General features: G+C 43.8%; 1 protein-coding gene and 1 pseudogene across 2 annotated transcripts in view; one reads left to right on the top strand and one right to left on the bottom strand.

Annotated features, from left to right (window-relative positions):
• PLAC1 (placenta enriched 1) overlaps window positions 1–22,953 on the bottom strand; it is a 203,543-nt gene that overhangs the window by 84,867 nt on the left and 95,723 nt on the right. The window contains exon 1 of one of the 2 annotated variants that reach the window (XM_033201895.1): window positions 12,274–12,427. The exons of the other annotated variant lie outside the window; for it this stretch is intronic. The gene's annotated coding sequence lies outside the window, so the exon portion shown is untranslated. Of the gene's footprint in view, window positions 1–12,273; window positions 12,428–22,953 lie in introns of those variants that run through there. 2 annotated transcript variants of the gene reach the window in all.
• LOC117078344 lies at window positions 4,518–5,125 on the top strand (annotated as a pseudogene).

Here is a 22,953-nt window from a genome sequence, read left to right on the forward strand (position 1 = left end):
CCTTTTTCTAATTACCCTTACTCAACCAGTCCACAGTACTTTGAAAGATTCTACAAGATAAACTAACTTTCCTTCCTTTTGGTGCGTTGAAGAGACAGTATTTTGCTGGTGGCTTACATTTAGATTTCGAATCTCTCTCCAACGTCAGGAGCAAGTGATACAGGGAAAGCACACTCTGAGATTGATGACTTCCATGATGGTCTATAAATGACAATTAGCCATTGAATGTTATTGGATAAATAAGGAGTGCCTCTCTGCTTCCCCTGGAGAGACCAAATTCCCTCAGAATTCAAGTGTTAGAAGACACAAGAGAACCTAGAAGTCTAGAATGGAAGGCTAGAGGTGAGAGAGAAGATATTTTTGTAAGAAAGAAAGTTTTGGTTCAAAAGATTCCAATTCTGAAAGTGAAGGACGTTGGGGAAAGCCAGGGGAAAGTGAGCTCAGCTTGGACAGAGAAGAGGAAAGAGTGCCGACTGTGCAGGGACCTTGGCCAAAGGGCTCTGAATCAAGACTAGACTGGGCTTGCAGAGGTAGCCAGAGGTATTCTGACCAGGGAATTGAGCAAGATTTATTGCCTAAGTTGGCCTCAACTGGACAGAGTTTGGCTTTGGGTCTGTTTTGTGTGTTGGGCATGCATACGTACCTCCTTACAGTTGAAGCCTTCAGATAGTGAGCCATGTCCTCAGCAAAATGGGGCCAAAGGGAGGTTGCTGCTGTTGTAGGAAGTGGGGACAGAACCTGAGAAGCAAAGCTAGGGAAAGTAACCCTAAGCCTCTGAAGGTAGCCATGCAGGCAGGAAATAGCAGCCCTCTTGTCCCCCACAGCTCCTGGGCCACTGGCTGTCCTATCTACATTTGAACAATATGCACCCAGCAGACTGGGCAGCTAGCCAAGAAGCTCATTATTGTGCCCCATCCCGTGGCCTCCTGGGCAACCAGGTTCCATGCATCTTATTCCACTGCTCTGCTCTACTTTTGCTTCCATTATACTGACTCTCATGAGCTGCCGTGTTGAACTGAGGGAATGTTGTGGGCTTCTATGTGTGTGCATGCATGTATCCGTGTGTGTGTGTGTGTGTGTGCGTGTGTGTGTGTGTTTGTGTATGTGTGTTGGAGGGGTCCCGAGTGGCCCCCAGCCTCAGCCTCTCTGACTCCAGGCTTCGGAGGGTGCCTGTGCCTATGAACTTTGCTTGGCTAGCCTGCTGGATGGAGAGAGATGAGAGTAAACCCCTGCTGGTTCCATCCCACACTCCCCGTTATGATAGGCAGTGAAGCAAATCACTTGGGCAATTGCCTGACCTTAATGGGATAGAAAGGGCTCCTCTCTTGCTTGAAAGGAACATCCAAGCATGTGCTTAGTGTTTAGTTTTCCTGGAAAAATAATTTTTCTGGCATGCTAAAGAGGGTGAATTTGCCTTCAGAAAGGATTGTGTCATATCCATAACCTTTGCAGCCTCTCTATCATTTTCATGGATGAAAACTACATTCAGGGGAAGACGAACCAAACATCTGCTAGGATAAGGTTTTAGTTTTCACTGCAAGAAAACTGTGTTGTGTAAAGAAAAATAGAGATACACTCTTGGGCCGTTCTTTGGGGGTAACTTAGCAACCCATCGAAATCAAGAGATTTTTGAAGGATACTGCAAAGTAGAATCAGGTCTGACTGTTCAGTGTTATGATTTTAAGGGCACTGAGTACAGACAGCACCCCACCCCTCACCCCCAGCACCCTGCCTGGAATTCCAGCTTTTAGAAATTCATTCCTTTGTATTTGAAAGACCTTATGTGTCTTCTGGAGTCACGTGTTGAAAAGTAAAATATGCCTGGGAGGAATATCACCTAAAACCATATCAGCTGATAACAGCTATCTCTTCAGTGAAGATGGAGAGCCTGGGATGGGACAGAAGGATCTCTGGGAATAGCAGGAATAGGATGCCTGAGTGACAAGAGGGGACAAGGAACGAAAGGGAAAATGGAAGGTTAGCAAGACATGGCTAACTTAAGACATCATAAATGGAAGGAACCTCATAGACCATCTATACCAATGCTTTTCAAAAAAACCCACACATTTAAAAAACATGGAGGCTGGGTGCTCATGCCTGTAATCTCAGCACTTGGGGAGGCCGATGCGGGTGGATCACTTGAGGTCAGGAGTTCAAGACCAGCCTGGCCAACACGACGAAACCCCGTCTCTACTAAAAATACAAAAATCAGCCCAGCATGGTGGCACCTGTCTGTAGTCCCAGCTACTTGGGAGGCTGAGGCATGAGAATCTCTTGAACCCAGGAGGCAGAGGTTGCAGTGAGCCAAGATTGTGCCACGGCACTCCAGCCTGGGTGACAGAAAAAAAGATTAAAAAATAAAAAACATTGGAACCCTCTGCTCAAACACAGAACCCCATTATGTATGAAATGAATACAAGCAGGGCTGCTCTGGTTAAAGTGGGGGCAAGAGCCTTGGGACCCAGTTTACTCAGACTCTCTACTGCTTAAGCTAAGAGAAAAGTGAAGCAGCACCACACTCATCCAGATAGTGAGAATCGATGGTTCAACATGAATTTTGTGGCCCAGTTTGTTAAATATAGCCATTGTTAAAAGTGAAATGATCTAAACTTACAATTAGGTTATACTAAAGACAAAGCTGGCCGGGCGTAGTGGCTCACACCTGTAATCCCAGCACTTTGGAAGGCCAAGGCGGGTGGATCACGAGGTCAGGAGTTTGAGACCAGCCTGGCCAACATAGTGAAGCCCTATCTCTACTAAAAATACAAAACATTAGCCGGGTGTGGTGGCCGGCGCCTGTAATCCCAGCTACTCAGGAGACGGAGGCAGGAGAATCACTTGAACCTGGGAAGCAGAGGTTGCAGTGAGCCGAGATAGCGCCACTGCACTCCAGTCCAGGCGACAGTGGAAGACTATGTCTCAAAAAAAAAAAAAAAAAAAAAAAAAAAAAAACAAAACCAAACACAGACAAAGCTAATGAATACTCAAAATTCATCACTTCCTAATTATTTTACTACACTTATGTTACCTATGCTTTTGAGGTTATTTACATCTATTGTATCTGTGCGGCGGAAATACTCTGTGATGCCATGCTGTTGCACATGTATTCCCGACTCCTTGTTCGGTGATATCATGTCGGGAGCTTGAAATTGGCCATGGTAGGAGCATTTACACCATGGAAATCAGCAAACACTATAAACCAGCATTCCCCTCACTGCTCAACTGAGGGAGGCAATTGTTGGACATCTGCCAGCATGCCACTGACTATACTATACTGTAAGTCCTCACTTCTTTGGAAGCTGTACTTCCAGCAACCTCAACCATGTGGAATGCAGCTTTGCACTAAGGAGGAAGAGGAAATACATCCAACTGGCCAACCATTATCACAAAACACATCTACTTTATACTCCGTGGGAGAGAAAAGTCACTGTAAGGCCCTAGCCTAGGCAAACATGTGTTAAATAACATGGCAGATAAGAAGTGCTGGCCCTCAGAAAATGATACTCCAAATGATGGTACTTTGGCATGCTGAGTACTTTGAACTAAAGGAGACTGGAAGGTCTCAGTTGCCACCTCACAAGCAAAGTATCTCTCTGACCTTCTCCTACCCTCCTGTCTCCTGCCCCGGGTGAATCATAGAAACTGGAACCTCTCTCCTCCAAGGCAACCCATACAATCTAGAAAGGTCACTTCTCCCTCGCAGACCCTCATGCCAGAGAGTTCCTGCCCTATACCCTGGAGGAAGGAATGCTACACAGAAATGCCAAGAAGAATCTAAACAGACAAGACTTACTGGGTACCCTCTGCCTTCAGTCTATTACCATTAGATCATACCCTTTGTCCAATCACATTTCTATACATTCTTTATAGAACCTAAGCATAAAAATACACAACTTTCCCTGGGTCTTTGGGTCGTCATTTCTGAAAGCTCCCATGTCATGTAAAATTTGATTAAATAAGTTTGTTAAATGCTTTTCTCTTGTTAACTGTCTTTTGTTATAGGGTTAGGAAAGAGATCACATCTTTCTGCTCCTAAAGAAACAACACGGTGACAGCAGCACAGAGCGACAGCTGACACTGGGAAGTCTCGGCACCACAATCTGGAGCCTTTTATTATAAGGGCAAACAACCCAACTTATTCCCGAGATCCTCAAAGACCTTACTGCATCACAGCCCAGCACAGTTTAGGAAGTGGAAGTGTTCATTCTCTGACCCCCTCAAAATGGACCAAATTATAGGCAGAACAAGCTCCATAAGAAGGCTCCAGGTCTGTCATGTCCACAGCACCCAACACAGTGCTTAGTGGATACGAGGCCCTGAATAAACAAATATCTATTAAAGAATTAAACCAATTTTCACAAGCAAACTCCTTGCCTCTTTTACCACTCTTTCCAGAAAAAGGACTCAGGACGTTTAGTTTCAGAAAGCAGTGGAGTCTGAATACATTTCAAAAAGCTGTCTATTCCAAACTGAGACTTGGGCTTCTTCCTAAGCCAGTACTCAGCAAGGAGAAGGCCATGTTCAGTTTGAACACCAGGATCAGGAAACCCAACGGCAAGAAGCCAGACAAGTTCAAGTTCGGCATCTCCCAGGCTCTTCTGGAGCCAAAGATGAACGTGGACCTCAAGACTCAGCTCAGGGAGCTGAATATCATAGCAGCCAAGGAGACTGAAGTTGGTGGTAGTCAGAAAGCTATCATAATCTTTGTTCCTATTTCTCAACTGAAATCTTCCCAGAAAATCCAAGTCTGGCTAGTACGCGAATTGGAGAAAGAGTTCAGTGAGAAGCATGTTGTCTTTATTGCTCAGAGGAGAATTCTGCCTAAGCCAACTTGAAAAAGCCATACAAAAAATAAGCAAAAGCATCACAGGAGCCATACTCTGATAGCTGTGTACCATGCGATCTTGAGGACTTGGTCTTTCCAAGTTAAATTGTGGGCAAGAGAATCCACTTGAAACTGGATGGCAGCTGCCTCACAAAGGTTCATTTGGACAAAGCACAGCAGAACAATGTGGCACACAAGGTTGAAACTTTTTCTGGTGTCTGTAAGAAGCTCATAGGTAATGATGTTAATTTTGAATTCCCAGAGTTTCACTTGTAAACAAAAATGACTAAATAAGGTATATTCACGGTAAAAACAAACAAATAAACAAATAAAAACAACAAAAAACAAAACTGAGTTCAAAAGGATTGATACCCAAAGGGGCCAAATGTCTACTCTTAGATAAATCTTTGGTATGAGAACTCTAATGCCCTAATGATGTCTGATAAACAGGAAATGGCTTTATCATGATGCGGAGCTGACTGTCAGCGCCATGGGTTCTCCCAGCTGCCCCTACTCCAAACATCTCTGGCGTCTCTCTTCTCTCCCTTCTGTGCCTGTTCCCTTCACTTTCTAGTCTCTCACCCCTCTCACCTTCTGTCCCCTTTCTTCCTCTATCCTCCTCATGCCCTCGGCCTGCCAGTCATCCCCCACTTGGCCCTAAGCACCCACCAGGCCAAGTCCTGCCTGAGACCCTCAGGCTAGAGAGATTGCTTCCCCCATACCCAGACAAAATGTGTTCAGTAGACAATGCTGTTGTCTCCAGCCTTTACAAAGGAAGCTCACCTAGAGCCAAATACTTTCCTTTTCTCATTTCTTAATTTCTATGGGGGGAGGAGGGTATCATGTGCGTGTGTGTATGAGTATCCCAGATGACTGTGCTGTATCCAAAGTACCTTTTATCCCTGTGTGTCCTTGCAGCCTACTTTGGCCTATCTAAAGTTTATAGTATTGCAGCAGAGGAACTTGAGCCTATTTCCTGATTTTAATTAAGCCTTTTTGGGTTACAGTGACCCAGAGGCAACTATCTAGCCAGTTCAGGCAGACTCTGAAAAGAGCTGAGGCTGGAATTGCTGGGTGAACTGAAGGTTTTCCTCAGAAAACACCCACGTTGACAAGTCATGTGGCTCAAATTGGATGGGTAGTTGGTAGGCTGCACTTTCTTTCTCTGGCAGCATGGTCAGTAATCCGACTATTGGTCTTCATGGACATTTTGGGGTCCTTCTAGAGGATCTTGTGGTTTGTGGCCAACCCTAGTGAAGTTTGTTATTTCTGTTCTCTGGTTCTACAGGCAACTGCCCCCAGGTGAGTGGTGCAGCTGGCCCTTGGTCAGGTTGACTCCACAGCAGGGCTATCCCAGGAAACCTCATTTGAAGATAAACCCCTCACCACAGGGGTTGAATCAATAGGGAGAGACAATTCAGAAGTGGGCTTGGGTTAGGAAAAGTAATCTGAAAGAGTCTAGCTGGCCAGCTGACTTCCAGAAGCTCTGCTGGAGCAGAGCAGTGCTGGCCAAGTTACTTAATCTCTCTGTGCCTCAGTTTCCACATCTGTAAAATTGGTTAACAATAACATCTACCTCACAGTGCTGTGGTAAGGATTAAATAAATGATATATCCAATATGCTTACTCTAGCATCTGGCACATAATATGTGCTTTTAAAAGCATGGGGCGGGGGGCAGGGGCGGTTACAGAAAATCAAAATTGTGGATTTCTTAAGAGACATAGGAGAGCCGGAATAAACTGTCACGCAAGATCCTTGAGGCCTGATCCCCCAGATGTGAGGCCCATGACTGCTCTCTGCTATTGTGGTCCATCAGTCTGTGTCACTGCATAACGGGGCAGGTGGAAGTGTCCCTGGGCTAGCAGGCTCACTGAAAATTCAAAGCACATGCACTCAGCACAGTCATGGTAATAATAGTGGTAAGGAATTGGAAACCGTGGTGATGCTTCCCGATTCCACAATCATTACAGTGAGGGTGTGCCTGTGGGGCCACATATGAAAAGAGTGGCCCAGGCCCCTCATACACTCTCCTTAGGCCCTCTCCTCAGGCCCAATGGCTCATCTCTCTTATTCCTGAAGGTTCTACCAGTGGCTCAGGGAAGGCCTGGGCCTTCTTGACACCCTTCCCTCTCCTAACCACCTGCTCACCCTCCAGGCTTACAACAAAAACCAGACACATCACTACCCACCCTTCTCCATTTGGTTTTTAACCTTAAGTGAAAAGCTGCTTGTCTTAAAAAAATTAGAGATCCTGTCCTTACCTCTGAGACACTTTGATTTAGAGAAGACAGGGGACTTCAGTGCTTCACACTGAAATGCAAACATTTCAGGCAGTGTGACAAGCCAATGCAGTCCTCTGCCATTGTGGGTCCCTAAAATGACATCAGGCCTTGCTCTACCTTGTCCCAATGCAGAGGGTGAGTTAGGTGCAGAGCTGGGTTTTCTAGGACACCTGAAGAGACCAATTTGAGGTCAGCGCATGGCTTCATGGGTCTGTGGGCACTCAAGTCCCCTCAGAGCTCTTGCTCTTGTCTCAGGATTGTTCTTAAAACATTGTGACTGGGAGTCCTAGGACTGCTTCTAGTAGGAGTCCAATTCCACAGACCATTAAAAAAGTCATTTCTTAGAAATTCAAGTCCGTATCAGGAATGATAAAAGGATGGCTGTCTCCCAAGGTCTGCAAGCTGTGTAGGATTTAGCTGCAAATAAATAAAATAAATAGAGGAATCCAGTCCCTTTTTGTTAATTGTGCCAATACTTTCATTTTTCAGGCAATTTCAGTTCAGTCCAGATCTGGTTTCTGGAGTCACATTTTTCCAATCATCCTTCCCATTTGCAAGGAGGAGTCCAAGTATGTGATTTGAATTTGCCCAGGTGCTGGCAGTTAGGGAGGGTTTTCATATTCAAAGCTGCACATGCTTTGGAAATGTGACCCCAATGATTGCAAAAGGAGGCAATCATCTCTGGAGGGGAGGGGTTGGGGAAAGAAGCTCGTATGGGAGTTAGTGGGCTCTGTCCTCGGACTTCAGCATTTCTCAGGTGTCTTGCCTTCTCTGTCTATTCTCATGCCTTTAACTAGTACCATTAGTGGAGCTTCCATCCCTCAGTGCAGTCCTGTTGCTGGAGCCCCAGTCCTGGTTCTCCAACTGTGTATGGTAGCACTGCCCTAGCTGGAAAGCTTGTTAGACAAATACCCAAATGATTCTTACGATCAGGCAAGTTCAGTAAGCCTAGGTAATGTTTTTTCTACCCAGATGTTCCACCATCACCTGAAGCACAATATGATTAAAACCATACTCATCCTAAAAGCAATTCATCCTAAAAACTGTACTGAAAGAATGAGACAGATCTACATGTGGTTATATGGAACAGTCAGGGTGTGCCTGTGGGGTTCATATGAGAAGAGTCCTGGCCCAGGCCCCTCATGCACTTGCTGACTTCACCTCTCCCCAAGCCCAATAGCTCATCTCTCTCATTCCTGAAGGTTACACCAGTAGCTCAGGGGCCATGCTGGCAGACCTAGGCCTTCTTGACACCTCCAGGAAGGCTCCTGAAGTGAGAAAAAAAAGCAGGCTGCCGCCATTACAGTGGAATCTTGCTTAGCTGACGTCTGTGGGGCCAACTCTCACAATTAAAGGATGCTCTCCATTTCCTGTGTAAAATGCACTGATTGATACCCACAGTATTCTGGATGCACTTGGTCACCGCTCCCTAGTGCGTCCAAGCACTTCCACTTTTACTGATTTTTAATTAACTAACTACTCTCCCAGTTGAATAGATAAGAGAGTCTATTTGTAGCTAACAAAAAGATGCATAGCATGAACCTGTCTATTTATTAACAGAATTTACAAACACATACATGGGCTTGTAAAATGCAGATAAAATTTCAAGAAACGTGACCAGTGGTTGCTCCTGGGAAGGCGTATTGGGTGTCTGGGGTAGAAGGGTTCCCCCCATACCCTTTTTTACTGTTTTTTTTTTTTTCACAATGTTCATGCATTATTTTTCCCAGAATTTTTATTTTGAAAACATTCAAACTTACAAATAGATCAAAGAGTAGAACAATGAACATACATATCACCGCCAAGATTCCACAATTAACATTTCAACATAGTTGCCGTGTAGTTCTGTTTCTATCAATCTATTTACACACACACACACACATGCACATATATTTGAAGGTCACAGGCATCATAACACATTCCCACTAAATTCTTCAGAATGACTCTTTAAAGAATAAGAAGATTCTCCCTTCTAACCACAAGATATTATCACAGCTAAGAAAATAAACAGGCCGGGCGCGGTGGCTCAAGCCTGTAATCCCAGCACTTTGGGAGGCCGAGACGGGTGGATCACGAGGTCAGGAGATCGAGACCATCCTGGCTAACACTGTGAAACCCCGTCTCTACTAAAAAATACAAAAAACTAGCCGGGCGAGGTGGCGGGCGCCTGTAGTCCCAGCTACTCGGGAGGCTGAGGCAGGAGAATGGCGTAAACCTGGGAGGCGGAGCTTGCAGTGAGCTGAGATCCGGCCACTGCACTCCAGCCCCGGCGACAGAGTGAGACTCCGTCTCAAAAAAAAAAAAAAAAGAAAAGAAAAGAAACAATAATCTCCTAATATAATTTAATTTCGAATCCATATTCAAATTGCCCCAATATTCCCCCAAATGTCTTTCGTAGCTTTGTAAAATCCAGAATCCAAAACCAAGGTTTGTGTATTGCATCTACTTATGTCCCTTTAGTGTCGTTTAATCTAGAACAGTGCGTGCTCCTAATTTTTGTGTGTGACACTGAATTTTTGAAGAGTTCAGGCTAGTCTTGTAGAATATCTCATATTCTGAATTTGTCTGTTTTCTCATGGTATGTGGGTTTTCTTAAAAAATTAAAAGATTTAATAGCAATAGTACTAAAAGAAACCAGGCTCTGTTTTATATAAACAGCAACCTTAAAATGACTATGCTATCCCAATATGCCTAGTAGCGGCATTGCTCAGTCTTCTGGTTCCCATATCAGATTCTTTCATCATCCTGCTGTCCTTCTTTCTTCATATTCAGCCAGTTCCCAAGTCTGTGAATTTGCCCTTTGACATGCCTAATGGCTTAATGCCTTCTCTAGTCCACCATGCCCCTACCCTGGATCAGGCCTTCAATACCTCAGCCCTAAAGTATCGCAACTGCCTCCTCATTGACCCCTCTAGTGCCAGAATCTTCCCCTGAACACCTGCTGCACTGTGCATATAGAAAACACACTGCCTTTTCTATGTCACTCCTATCTGGAAAACCGTCGATGGCTATTGCCTATTTCCCATCTTTCTTCAGTCAGAGCCAGCTTTGAACATAGCCTTCAACACCAGACAGAGACAGATCTCTACCTAAATCCTAGCGCTGCCCATTACTTGCTGAGTGGCCTTAGAAAAGTCACTAGGCTTATCTGGCCTTCCATTTTCTTATCTGTAAATTGGAAATAACAGTTGTCCCTACCTCTCAAGTTTGACCAGCATTTGCCCACAGAGCTCCCACCTTTTCTAGGGGTCACTCCAAGCCTCATCCTTTCTTTAAGTCTCAGCTGAAGCCTTGCCTCCTCCAGGAGGACTTCTTATTCACAGCAGCACCCCCTCTCTGAATGTCCACAGCATTTGTGGTCTATCTACAGGAATAATTTAGCAGATACTAGTCTTACTGCCCACTCATATTTACATTTTCATCTTTTTTTTCTTTTCTTTTTGAGATGGGGTTGTGCTCTGTCCCCCAGGCTGGAGTGTAGTGGAGTGATGATGGCTCACTGCAGCTTCGATCTCCTGGGCTCAAGTGATCCTCCCATCTCAGCCTCCTGAGTAGCTAGGACCACAGGTGTGCACCACCAAGCCTGACTATTTTATTTTTAGTTTTTGTAGAGACAGTGTCTCCCTACATTGCTCAGGCTGGTCTTGAACTCCTGGGTTCAACAATCCTGCCTCGGCTTCCCAAAGTGTTGGGATTACAGAAATGAACCACCATGCCCAGCCTTTTTTTTTCTTTTTTAACATTTGTGGACATTTTCATCTTATCTGCTCATTTGGATGGCCAGGGCCCTTTGAGAGCAGGAGTAGGTCTACCCATTGTTTCTCCTAGAGCCTCTGAGAAAGCCAGTGCTATGCTGAGCATTCAGCAGCTCAGAGCTGGCACCTGACCATGAGAAGATGCTTTGTTCATCTTTAGAGTCCTCCTTTCAACTCTGATTGTCTCTAACTCCAGTGAGACAGGAAGGACTAAGGGTTGCGACCATCATCCAAATAATCATAGTAATTCCACCTATTTATAGAGCACTGATTATGTATCCAGCACCTTGAATATATGGATACTCCTTGACTTATGATGGGGCTATGTCCTGATAAACCCATCACAAATCAAAAATATCATAAATCAAAAATGCATTCAATACCCTAATAAACCTGTCATAATGTGAAAACATTGCAAGCCAAACAATTGCAAGTTGGAGACTGTCTGTATATTCTACTTGATGCCAATTTAGCAGATGAAGAAACAAGCTGAGAGGATAAGCACTTGCCCAGGGTCACTCAGCTATTAACTGCTGAAGCTGGAACTTGAACCCAAGTCTGTTTAAATACAGAGCCCATATTTGTTCCCTGTTGCCTCTGTAGTAACAGTGATCAGTATATTAATAGAATGAAGGACAAGTTATTAGAGCTGCTGGGATTAGAATGCAATTTATTCTAGTACTCTTTTTATAAATGAGAATGTCCACCCGGAGAGTAACATTGTGCTACCTACCAGTGGTGGTGTAGCTTCTGTGACTCTGTTTCCTCTCAGAATCAAGGTACAGAGACATGCTTCTCTGTGGTCATGGGAGAGAATGAGACAAAGCAGCTCACAATGGATTTAGGGTCCCTGTCTCTTTCTCAAAGAGTCTGAAACTGATCATCTGGGTTAATGGGAACACACAGTTAAAAGCAATGATAAAGATAAATAGGAGAGTAAAGGAAGAGAGAATGATGAGATGGCAAGTAAACAGGGGAGAGAATAGGCAGTTAGACTGGGAAATATGTGTTAAGGGGAATCTACATGAATCCCTAAAAAATACCCTGTGCAGTTGGGGAGTGGTGCATGTGTGAGTGTGTGTGTGTGTATGTGTGTGTATGTATGATATTGATTTTAGATCTGTGTGTGTTCAATCTTTAGATTTAAATAAAGAACAGACCAAATTCAGAGTCTAACTGCCTCCTTCTCAGCAGCCACTTCATCACCCCCATGTCACATTTCCCAGCTGGAGGGCAATAATTGCATGGCCAGATCTGGCCCCATCTGGGAAACACCAGGGTCTTCCTGAATCGTCCTATACCATGCTGGCTGCCAAGACATAAGGTGACCTAAGCGAAGCTTTCATACAGGCCATGTGCACAGTCATAAAATCTTGAGAGAATGTGGCAACAGAGACAGACTTGACTTACCTGCCAAATTTCCAAAGGGAAGAAGGAATTGCTGTGTCTGTATTTGCCCCCGGGATTGGAAAAATGTATCTCAGTCACTGGAACTGAAGGGGGGTGGCCTTTACCTCATAGGAGAGTCACTCTTTATACAAATCCTTCTGATGGCCTGATATATGTGTGTGTCTTTATATAAATAGAGCTAGATACTGACTTTGCCAGATTGCATCAGCTACCTGCTTAACATTTTACTCTGGTGCTTTCGAAACAACACTCTGAAAGTCAGAATAATATGTGGCCTCTGCAGCATTTCCCAGTTTGGCATTTTGTTTACAGAGTAAAAGAAACCTACTCACCCCTGAGATCATCAGTGATTGAATGATACCTACTGTCATGTGTTAGAAACCATGTCACCTTGACAGAGCTCATTCACAGGAAGAAGGGTGGGGTAGAGGGTTACAACATGGTGGTGGTAATTCTTAGAGAAATCAAGCAGTGAGCTGGCCACTTGTAGTGCTTGCTGTTGCCAAGGTAGTCTTTCATGTCTTTATTCAGTAAACATATATCAAGTATATCAGGCATAGGGAATACAAAAACAAATAATATATATTCATTCCCGCCAGGAATCCAGCCTTTGTCCTGAGTTCTCTCAAGGAGCCCACTGCCAAATGAGAGGTAAGCCTCTTCAGGAAGAATGTTCAGGGAGAATGAGAACACATGGACACAGGGAGGGGAACAACACACACTGTGGCGTCTCATGGGGCTGTGAGGGGTGGAGAACATCAGGAAAAATACCTAATGCATGCTGGGCTTAATACGTAGGTGATGGTTTGATCGATGCAGCAAACCACCATGGCACATGTTTACTTACATAACAAACCTGCACATGTACCCCGAAACTTAAAATTAAAAAAAAAAAGAAAGAATTTTTAGGGATTGCTCGTCAGTATGGTTGCCTGAGCTGTTGCAGGAAGCTCCTCTCCTGCTCCAAACACATTGTTTTTCGAAAAATTTAAATCTGTCGTAGAGAGCAGAAGCAAAAATAAACATATTCTAGTGCCAGAAATGAAGAGGGAGCTCAAAGCCATAGCAGCAACTATACAGCCTACAGAAGAACCAAAGGTGGTCACACATCCTGGGCGAAGGGTTTGAATGGCAGGGTGGGAATGGGAGTGGAATCTGAGCTCCTATGGAAAGTTAGCAGTGGGAGGTGCTGGCCCGTAAGTGGGGATGGGGGAAAAACACAGTTCAGAAGTGTACTGGCCACTTGGAGCTGAGAGTAGGCAGTCACATAACCCAAAGTACACAAGACTCCAAGGTAAAACAATTCCTGCCAAATAACAGTAATAACACTAGCCAAGTGCTTAATTATGTGCCAGACACTGTCCTAAGTGCTTGGCTTATATTATTTAGGTTGATGCAAAAGTAATTGCGGTTTTTGTCGTTGAAATAAATGGCAAAAACTGCAGTCATTTTCCACCAACCTAATAACTCATTTGTAGAACAGCCCTGTTTTCCAGATACTGAAACTGAAGAACAGAGAGATTAAATAACCTACCTAAGAACACACAGGTATTAAGTGGCAGAGCCAGAATTCAAACCCAGGTGGTATATAGCACATGAATCTGTGTTTATATCTATGACTCAGGATGAATGCATAGCTAGAACTTACTAAGTCTGTGAGGAAATAAACCACCATAAGACTAGTGCAACCAATGGCAGAATTCATACCTTAAGAACCACAGCTAATAGGGAAATCTAAAAGGGATTTTAAAATAAGTATGCTGAAAATGTTCAAAGATTTTTTTTTTTTTTTTTTTTTTTTTTTTTTGAGACAGAGTCTTGCTCTATCACCGAGACTGGAGTACAGTGGCGCGATCTCAGCTCACTGCAACCTCCGCCTCCTGGGTTCAAGCAATTCTCCTGCTTCAGCCTCCTGAGTAGCTGGGATTACAGGTGCCTGCCATCATGCCCGGCTAATTTTTGTATTTTTTAGTAGAGATGGGATTTCATTATGTTGGCCAGGCTGGTCTTGAACTCCTGACCTCAGGTGATCTACCCGCCTCATCCTCTCAAAGTGCTGGGATTACAGGTGTGAGCCATCGTGCCTGGCTGGAAGAGCTTTTAAAAAGGAATAGAAACTAGAAGCCAAGAATAGAATAGTTTGAAAAATACAGGTGAATGCAAAAAAGAACCGAAATATAGGCATTGCAATGGAAAAAAGAACACTCAACAGAGGGATTAAACAACAAACTAAACACAGTTGATGAGAGGATGAGTGAACCAGCAGATGGAGCTGAGGAAATTATCCAGAATGCAGAGCAGAGGAATAAAGAGATGAAAAATAAGAAAGGAGCCGGGCATGGTGGGTCACGCCTGTAATCCCAGCACTTTGGGAGGCCGAGGTGGATGGATCACGAGGTCAGAAGATCGACACCACGGTGAAACAGCGTCTCTACTAAAAATACAAAAATTAGCCGGGCATGGTGGCGGGCGCCTGTCGTAGTCCCAGCTACTTGCGAGGCTGAGGCGGGAGAATGGCGTGAACCCGGGAGGCGGAGCTTGCAGTGAGCCGAGATCGCGTCACTGCACTCCAGCCTGGGCGAAAGAGTGAGACTCCGTCTCAAAAAAAGAAAAAAAGAAAAAGAAAAAGAAGAAAGGAAAGCTAAGCTACATGGAGGACAGAATGAGAAGTTCCAGTAAGTGTCCAGTTGGAGTTCCAGAAGGAGGGAAGAGAGAGAACGAGGAAGAGGCAGTATTTGAAAGATAACAGAGGATATTTTCTGGAGTTGTGGGAAACCATGAGTCCTCTAACTTCCTGTCTTAGTATCAGCCTCTGGAGCCTGCAGGTCTGTAGCTAGTCCTCATGGGAGGAGTCAGCCTCTTAGCTCTGCCACTGCTGTGATAATAGCTTAAGAGCATCAAGTTGTTTATATAAACCAATGTTTCTCAATGTTGTTTTTGAAAAATTATCATCCCCTTCATCCCAGGGGCCTTTTTAGACGTCGTTTTTTGTTTTTTTCTAATTTCTCCCCCCATTGAATTTTAATACCAAAGATATGCTGTGTATCTGTGTATGTATTGTATGTGTACCTGTGCTTTGGGCAAGCATCCTATAGGATGTCCCCATCACCTGGAAGGAAGGGTGTTCTACTTCTTTTTGCCTCTTCCTTGGCATGGCTTTCTACTCATTCTTCAGGTGTCAGGTTAAATGCCACATCCTGAGCCTCCCAGAATAGATCAGGCTGCTATGTTATATGCTCTCCTTTAAGGTACTAATGTAAAGTATAAGTAAACAATGATCTGCATAATTACTTATTCAGCAGGGGCCATGTCTCTCTTGCATTCTGCTGTGTCCCCGGAGCTCAGTACATTGGCGGGCAGTTGATAGATGCTCAAATAGCTGAATAAATGAATGAGCACCATGAGTGGCATTACCTGAGCAGATGAGAGGAAAATCACAGCCCTGGGAGGAACCTTGGAAAGCTATTTTAACTCTTCCCCAGTTTATGGGCAGAAGTATTGTGTAACTACTTCTGAAAGAGCAAAGTATGTGCTTTTCTTAAAACACACTACAGTAGTTCCTTTTTCCTTAAATAGTTCTCATTATTTGGAAGCAAAAGGTGGTCAGGAAGCAGTTTAGAATAGAGACAGACCTCTTTTTGAAAATACGTAAAAATAACATCTAAAATCATTTCCTATTTTAGAAGAGCCAGGGAAACTCCCAGCTTCAAAGAAACCCTGTAGTAAATTCTTTTGTTACAAGGAATAATGGACCAAATTGAGTGAAGATTCTCTTTTTACCTACCCCCCAACAAAAAAGACAGGTTGAAATTGTTATGGTCACAGTGGTGTGCTCATACCAACTCACAAGAGACAAATTAATTTTGAGAGCTGAGTTGTTAAATTCAGCCATTATTAGAAATTAAATTATATAACCTTGCAATTAAATAAATTATATGAAAAACTAAGCTTGGCTGGGCGTGGTGGCTCATGCCTGTAATCCCAACACTTTAGGAGGCTGGGGCGGGAGGATCACTCAAGCCGAGGAGTTCCAGAGCAGTCTGGGCAACATAGGGAGACCCTATCTCTACAAAACATAATTTTAAAAAAATTAGCTGGGTGTGGTGCCACACACCTGTGGTCTCAGCTGAGGCAGGAGGATCGTTTGAGCCCAGGAGGTCGAGGCTGCAGTGAGCTACGATCATGCCACTGCCCTCCAGCCTGGGTGACAGAATGAGACCCTGTCTCAAAAAACAAAACAAAAAAAAAACCCCACAAAGCTAATACATATGTGAAACTCATCCCTTTCTAATTATTTTACTACATTTTACTATTATCCATGCTCTTGAGGTTACTTATATCTTTTGTATCAGTATAGTGGAAATACTATATAATGTTCTGCCACTGGGCATCTCTTCCCAACTCCACATTCTGTGACATCAAGTTGTGTAGCCTGAAGTTGGCCATGGTAGGACTATTTATGTCATGGAAACTGGCAAATGCTACAAAGCAGTGCTTAATCTATTGTTGTGTTGATTGTCTTGACCAAGAGTTGAGAACTTTCCCCACAGTCTGTTTTTGTGTAGCCCACAAGCAAAGGATGATTTTTGCATTTTTAAAGTGTTGTAAAAAAAAATGACTATGTGGCCACAAAGCTTGAAATGCTTAGCCAGGCGCAGTGGCTCATGCCTGTAATCCTAGCACTTTGGGAAGCTGAAGCAGGTGGATTGCTTGAGCCCAGTAGTTCGAGACTAGCCTGCTCAACATGATAAAACCTCATCTCTACAAAAAAACATAAAAAGTGTCCAGGCATAGTGATGCACGACCGTAGTCCCAACTACTTGGGGCTGAGGCAGGAGAATTGCTTGAACTTGGGAGGCAGAGTTTGCAATGAGCTGAGATCATGCCACTACACTCCAGCCTTGGTGACTGAGCGAGACCCTGTCTCAAACAAACAAACAGACAAACAAACAAAAAAGCCTAAAATATTTACTATCTGGCTCTTTAACAAAATATGTTTGACCACCCCTGAACTAGGCTTAAGAAAGATGGAAGAAATGTTAATAGTGCAGCTGAAACCTAAAAATTGTGTTATCTCTGTAGCTGTTATATTGTAAACAACACAAGAAATTGAGGAAATATCCTTCCAGTATTTGAAGACGATTATCTGATTTAGTAAAGAAGTCATTTATGTCACTATATGAATCAGAAAAATTTTGACATGCATTTTGTTGTTTTGCTTTTGTCTTAATCATAAATGTAAACCAATGTATCAACCAATACTTATGTCAGAACCATGCTTGTTTGTTAATTGCCACCTTAGGTTGGATATGGATACAAGAGTTAGGTAAAAATGAACTAAAGCATGAGTATGAATGTTAATTAGCTGTATGAAATTTATAAGAATGAATATTGTATATTTTATTATTTTTGGATCACGTGCCACACATTTAAAATAAAGGTGTGTGTGTGCACGCGCGCATCCACGTGCGCATGCGCAGATTGTTAAGCATTTACCAGAAAACACTGGTAAGGAGGGGCATAGATCTGAGAAGATTCTTTGAGTCTTTGAATAGGTTCATGGTCCCATTTCTTCAGGGGTTCTGAGCAAAGTTCCTAACCTGAAAAAAAACACACATCTGAGCCATCTTAAGGCATTTGAGTTACGGCTGCAAGTTCTAACCCTCTTCATTTGATCATGGTGATGGGGGAGGCTGTCTAGTCCTTGAGGCCTTGAGCTGCCTGGGAAAGTCTTCAGGAAAAGATAACATTTCACTTTGGTGACAAATTTGTTGATTTTACAGATAACATCCACATTTTGCCCTCGAGGAGCATTCAACAAGGACATTGGTTTTTATGTTTTTCTCTAAACAGTCATTAGTACAAATTAATAAATCTTTTTGTTGAGGGAACATTGGGCTATATTTCATCTTTGTTCCGCTAACAGAAAAAAAAAAGAAAAGAAAAGAAATGTGTTTCCTTGGGTTCAGGATATAAAGAACAAGAGACTTTGAAGTTATATGGATCTGGCGTGTGCCTGTAAGTCATACCAAGGACACAGGACACTGGTTATGCGCATGAGCAGAGCACATGTGAATGCGTCCTTGCTTTCTCTGGCAGTGGAATTTAGAAACCTCTAGAACAGAGGTTCTCAAACTTACGGGTGCCTCAGAATCACCTGGAGGGCCTGTTAAAACACAGATGACTGGGTCTCACTCCCAGAGTTTCTTTCACTAGGTCCCTGGTGGGGGCCGCAATTTGCATTTCTAAACAGTTCCCCGGAGATGCTAATGCTGATGCTGTTGGTCCAGGAGCCACACTTTGAGAACCAGCAGTCTAGGAAGAAAGCCCGAGTTTTTCACATGCCTGGTTTTGATTATATTCTGCCTTGAGATGTTTCCTACAGGGTCACTTTGACAGTTTGTGGTCATCTAAGCAAGCTGGAAGATGCATTTCTCTCATAATTCACACAACTGCCAGGCAAAAAGCTTGGCTGCTCTGACTGCTCTAAGCCTGCACCATTTCAGCTTTGGAGAGCATCAGGTACATTCCCATCAGAAAGTCCTTTGGGGCCTGAGTTAGCATTTCATCTCCTGTAAAGGCAGAAGACACAGTGAACCTGGCTTCCTGACCTGGCTGTCCAGAAAGGGAGCCAGTGGCCCAGAAGATGCAGTGCAATGTGATGTGCAGATGAGGACGTTGAAATTTTGGCACTATTAAGCTTCAGGTTTTATCTGAGGGAAAGAGTGAAAGAAGGGTGAGAAGCACTATTGCCAAGAAGGTGGAAATGATGGCGGAGCTTCCTTTCTCCATGAGCCAGAGCAGGACCATAGAGAAGTAGAGCCAAGAGGACTACAGAATGCAATGCAATATCTAAATGGTCTCTACTGGTTATCTTTGGGAGGTGGGGCCATAGGAGATTTTTTTTCTATTTTTCTGCATTTTCTAAATTTAAAAACTTAACCTGTACATATGCTAATTAATAAAAAAAAAAGGCCGGGCGCGGTGGCTCAAGCCTGTAATCCCAGCACTTTGGGAGGCCGAGACGGGTGGATCACGAGGTCAGGAGATCAAGACCATCCTGGCTAACATGGTGAAACCCCGTCTCTACTAAAAATACAAAAAACTAGCCGGGCGAGGTGGCGGGCGCCTGTAGTCCCAGCTACTCGGGAGGCTGAGGCAGGAGAATGGCGTGAACCTGGGAGGCAGAGCTTGCAGTGAGCTGAGAAACGGCCACTGCGCTGCAGCCTGAGCGACAGAGTCAGACTCCGCCTCAAAAAAAAAAAAAAAAAAAAAATTCCCACTATATTTCGTTTGTAAAAATGTAGCCATAACGTACAAAGGTAGGTGCATAAAGTATATTAATCTTAATGCAAGCTTTGTGATTTTGGAGTGTGTATGTGTGTGTATGTGCATGTGTTTGCGTGTGTATGTTTGTGTATATGTGTTTGTGTGTGTGTGTGTGTGTGATATACCAGAATCTAGATCAAGATACAGAACATTTCCAGCTGCTTAGAAGGTTCCCTCATGCCCCTGGTCATTATCCCCTAAGGATCACCACTGAGTCCTGGCCTTTACCATCACCCATTAGTTTTTGTCTATTCTTGTACTTCAGAGAAATGGAATCGTATAACATGTGTTTTTTGTGTGTCTGGTTTCTTTAGCTCAATCTAATGCTGATGAGATTTACTCATTTTATTGCTGATTAGAATTCCATTGTATGGACCCAGCACAATGTATTTATCCATTCATCTGTTGATGGGCATTGAGGCTATTTCTAGGTTTGGATTATAATGGATACCTCTATTTTGTTTAAAAGTTAGGATGTAGCTATGGAAATGATAGATTCCCTAGTAGTAACAGCTCCCTTTGATGGAATGCCTCCTTTGTGGCAGGTATTGTACTTCATTCTAATGTTTTTATCAACCTGTGGGATGATGCCATTATTCCCCTGTCACAGGGGAGAAGACACAAGCTGAGAGACAGGTTGAGTTCTCTGTGAAGCAGATGCTCTGACAGGTGGAAGTGCAAGAGGTTTAGTGGGAAATACCTGTGAAAGAAAAGGGGAGAAAGCAGGACCAGGCAAGAGGAGCCCAGAGCATGATGCAGACCTGTCAAAGTCTGTGCCCAACAGGGAGCTCTGGAGCAAATACTGCCTTTTAGAGGAGTCTTCTGAGTGGTGGAAATGGGCCTTGTATCACCTCCTTCATCAGCCATTGGCTAGGGGCCACCTCAAGAACAGCATGACCTTGGCTCAAAAGCTGAGGCAGACCCTGAAGGAGCTAACAGCTGGAGGCTGTCAAGTAATCACACTCCTTCCAGCTGGTCAGCGGGTTCTTTCTTGACAGGGGATCTAAGGGATCTAAGCAGTGCATCTCTGTGTCTGCCATAGCAAGCGAATGCAGAATCGGGGACTCAAACTCAGGTTGTCTGGTATCAAAGCTTGTCCGCTTTGCACTCTGCCATTCTACCTTCCCTAACTCAGGAAACCCTATAGTCAAGAGGTCAAGAATCTCCTGAAGGCATGAGTCAGGATCATCAGTTGCTAGGTAGTGCCAAAGCTAGCGGGAGGTCACGTTCCCTTTCTATCCTGGGAAGTCTACTGCAACTGTGAGGTGCTCACTTCCCAGCAAAAGTGGGAAGGACATGTCCAGAGTAATCCATTGCCATTTGCTGGGGGACTGCCCAAAGTGTGAAGCTGTGTGACCGGCAAAGAAGATGCAAGCAAGAGCATTTTTCCTTCAAGAAAAGAAAAGAAAAGAAAAGAAAAGAAAAGGAAAGAAGGAAAGAAGGAAAGAAGGAAAGAAGGAAAGGAAAGAAAGAAGGAAGGAAGGAAGGAAGGAGGAAGGAAGGAAGGAAGGAAGAAACCAAACCCCTCTGCTTTCTGAAATTCTGGGCTCTAACTATAGCTTAAACTGAGAGTGGACAGTCTTAGGAGGATGAACATGGGATGAATTTCCCAGCTAAGGGGAAAGAAGAAAAGACTTTTCCTAAACTCATGACAGCATGCTCAGAAAGAGGAATGGAGGTCTGCACTGAAGCCTAACTTTCCAGAGAAAGGAAGGTTGGTTCTGCAAACACGTGTAACTTTTCCACATGATCTCCTTTCAGGTTGAGTCATTAGACCTAATGTCGGTGACCAGCATTTCCCTGGACAACGATTCTTTCTCTACTGAGGGGATGGAGGGATGAGAGCCTTCTGGGTGTGCTAAGCTGAGACATTGGGACTATTGTAGGCCCTCCATATCTGACCATTCTTTTCTGTCAGTTAAAAATGTTGTGGACCAGAAATAAACCCTCACGTTTATGGTCAATTTACTTTCAACAAGGGCATCAAGACAATTCAATAGGGGAAAGGATAGTCTTTTAAACAAATGGTGCTGGGACAACTGGATATCCACATGCAAAAGAATGGAACTGGATCTTTACCTTACACCGTGTGCAAAAATTAAATAAAAGTATATCAAAGGTCAAAATGCATGAGCCCAAACTATAAAACTCTTAGAAATAAACATACGTGTAAATCTTAGGTTTGACACCAAAAGCACAAGCAACCATGGAAAAAATACACCTATTTTTTCTTTGATGAAATGAAGACTTCATGAAAATTAACAGCCTTTGTGCTTCAAAGCACACAACCAAAAAAATGAAAAGACCACCCATGGAATGAGAGAAAATTTTTGGAAATTATCTCTCTTATAAGAGACTTGTATCTAGATTACATGCAGAACACTTAAAACTCCATAAAGTAAAAAGACAAATAACCCAATTAAAAATGATCAAAGGATCTGAATAGACTGTCTTCCAAAGAAGATACATGAATGCCCAATAGAGCACATAAAAATATGCTCAACATCAATAATTAGGATAATGCAATTCCAAGCTACAGTGAGGTACTACCTCATACCTATTAGGATGACTGTAATAAAAAATACAATGGAAAATAACAACTGATGATGAGAATGTGGAGAAATCAGAACCCTTATGCATTGCCGATGGGGTTGTAATATGCAGCTGCTTTGAAATACAGTTTGGCAGTTCCTCAAAAAGTTAAACATGGACCAGGCACAGCGGCTCACACCTGTAATCCCAGCACTTTGGGAGGTCAAGGCAGTAAGATCACTTGAAGCCAGGAGTTTGAGATCTGCCTGGGCTATGCAGGGAGACCCCATCTCTATTTTAAAAAAATTTAAAAAGGCTGGGCGTGGTGGCTCACACCTGTAATCCCAGCACTTTGGGAGGCTGAGGCAGGTGGATCATGAGGTCAGGAGATAGAGACCATCCTGGCTAACATGGTGAAACCCCATCTCTATTTAAAAAAAAAAAAAAAAAAATTCGCCTGGTGTGGTGGCGGGTGCCTGTAGTCCCAGCTACTCGGAGGCTGAGGCAGGAGAATGGTGTGAACCCAGGAGGTGGAGCTTGCAGTGAGCAAGATCGTGCCACTGCACTCCAGCCTGGGCGACCAGAGCGAGACTCTGTCTGGAAAAAAAAAAAATTAAAAAAAAATCTGGGTGTAATGGTGCATGCCTGTAGTCCCAGCTACTCAGGAGGGTGAGGCAGAAGGACTGCTTGAGACTAGGAGTTTGAGGCTGCAGTGAGCCAAGGCCCCACCACAGCACTCTAGCCTAAGTGACAGAACAAGACCTTGTCTCAGAAAAGAAGTTAAGTGTGGAGTCACCCTATGATCCAGCAATTCCACTC

Source organism: Trachypithecus francoisi, unplaced genomic scaffold (assembly GCF_009764315.1).
Source record: "Trachypithecus francoisi isolate TF-2019V2 unplaced genomic scaffold, Tfra_2.0 Lachesis_group6, whole genome shotgun sequence".
In the NCBI taxonomy this organism is placed as follows: domain Eukaryota; kingdom Metazoa; phylum Chordata; class Mammalia; order Primates; family Cercopithecidae; genus Trachypithecus; species Trachypithecus francoisi.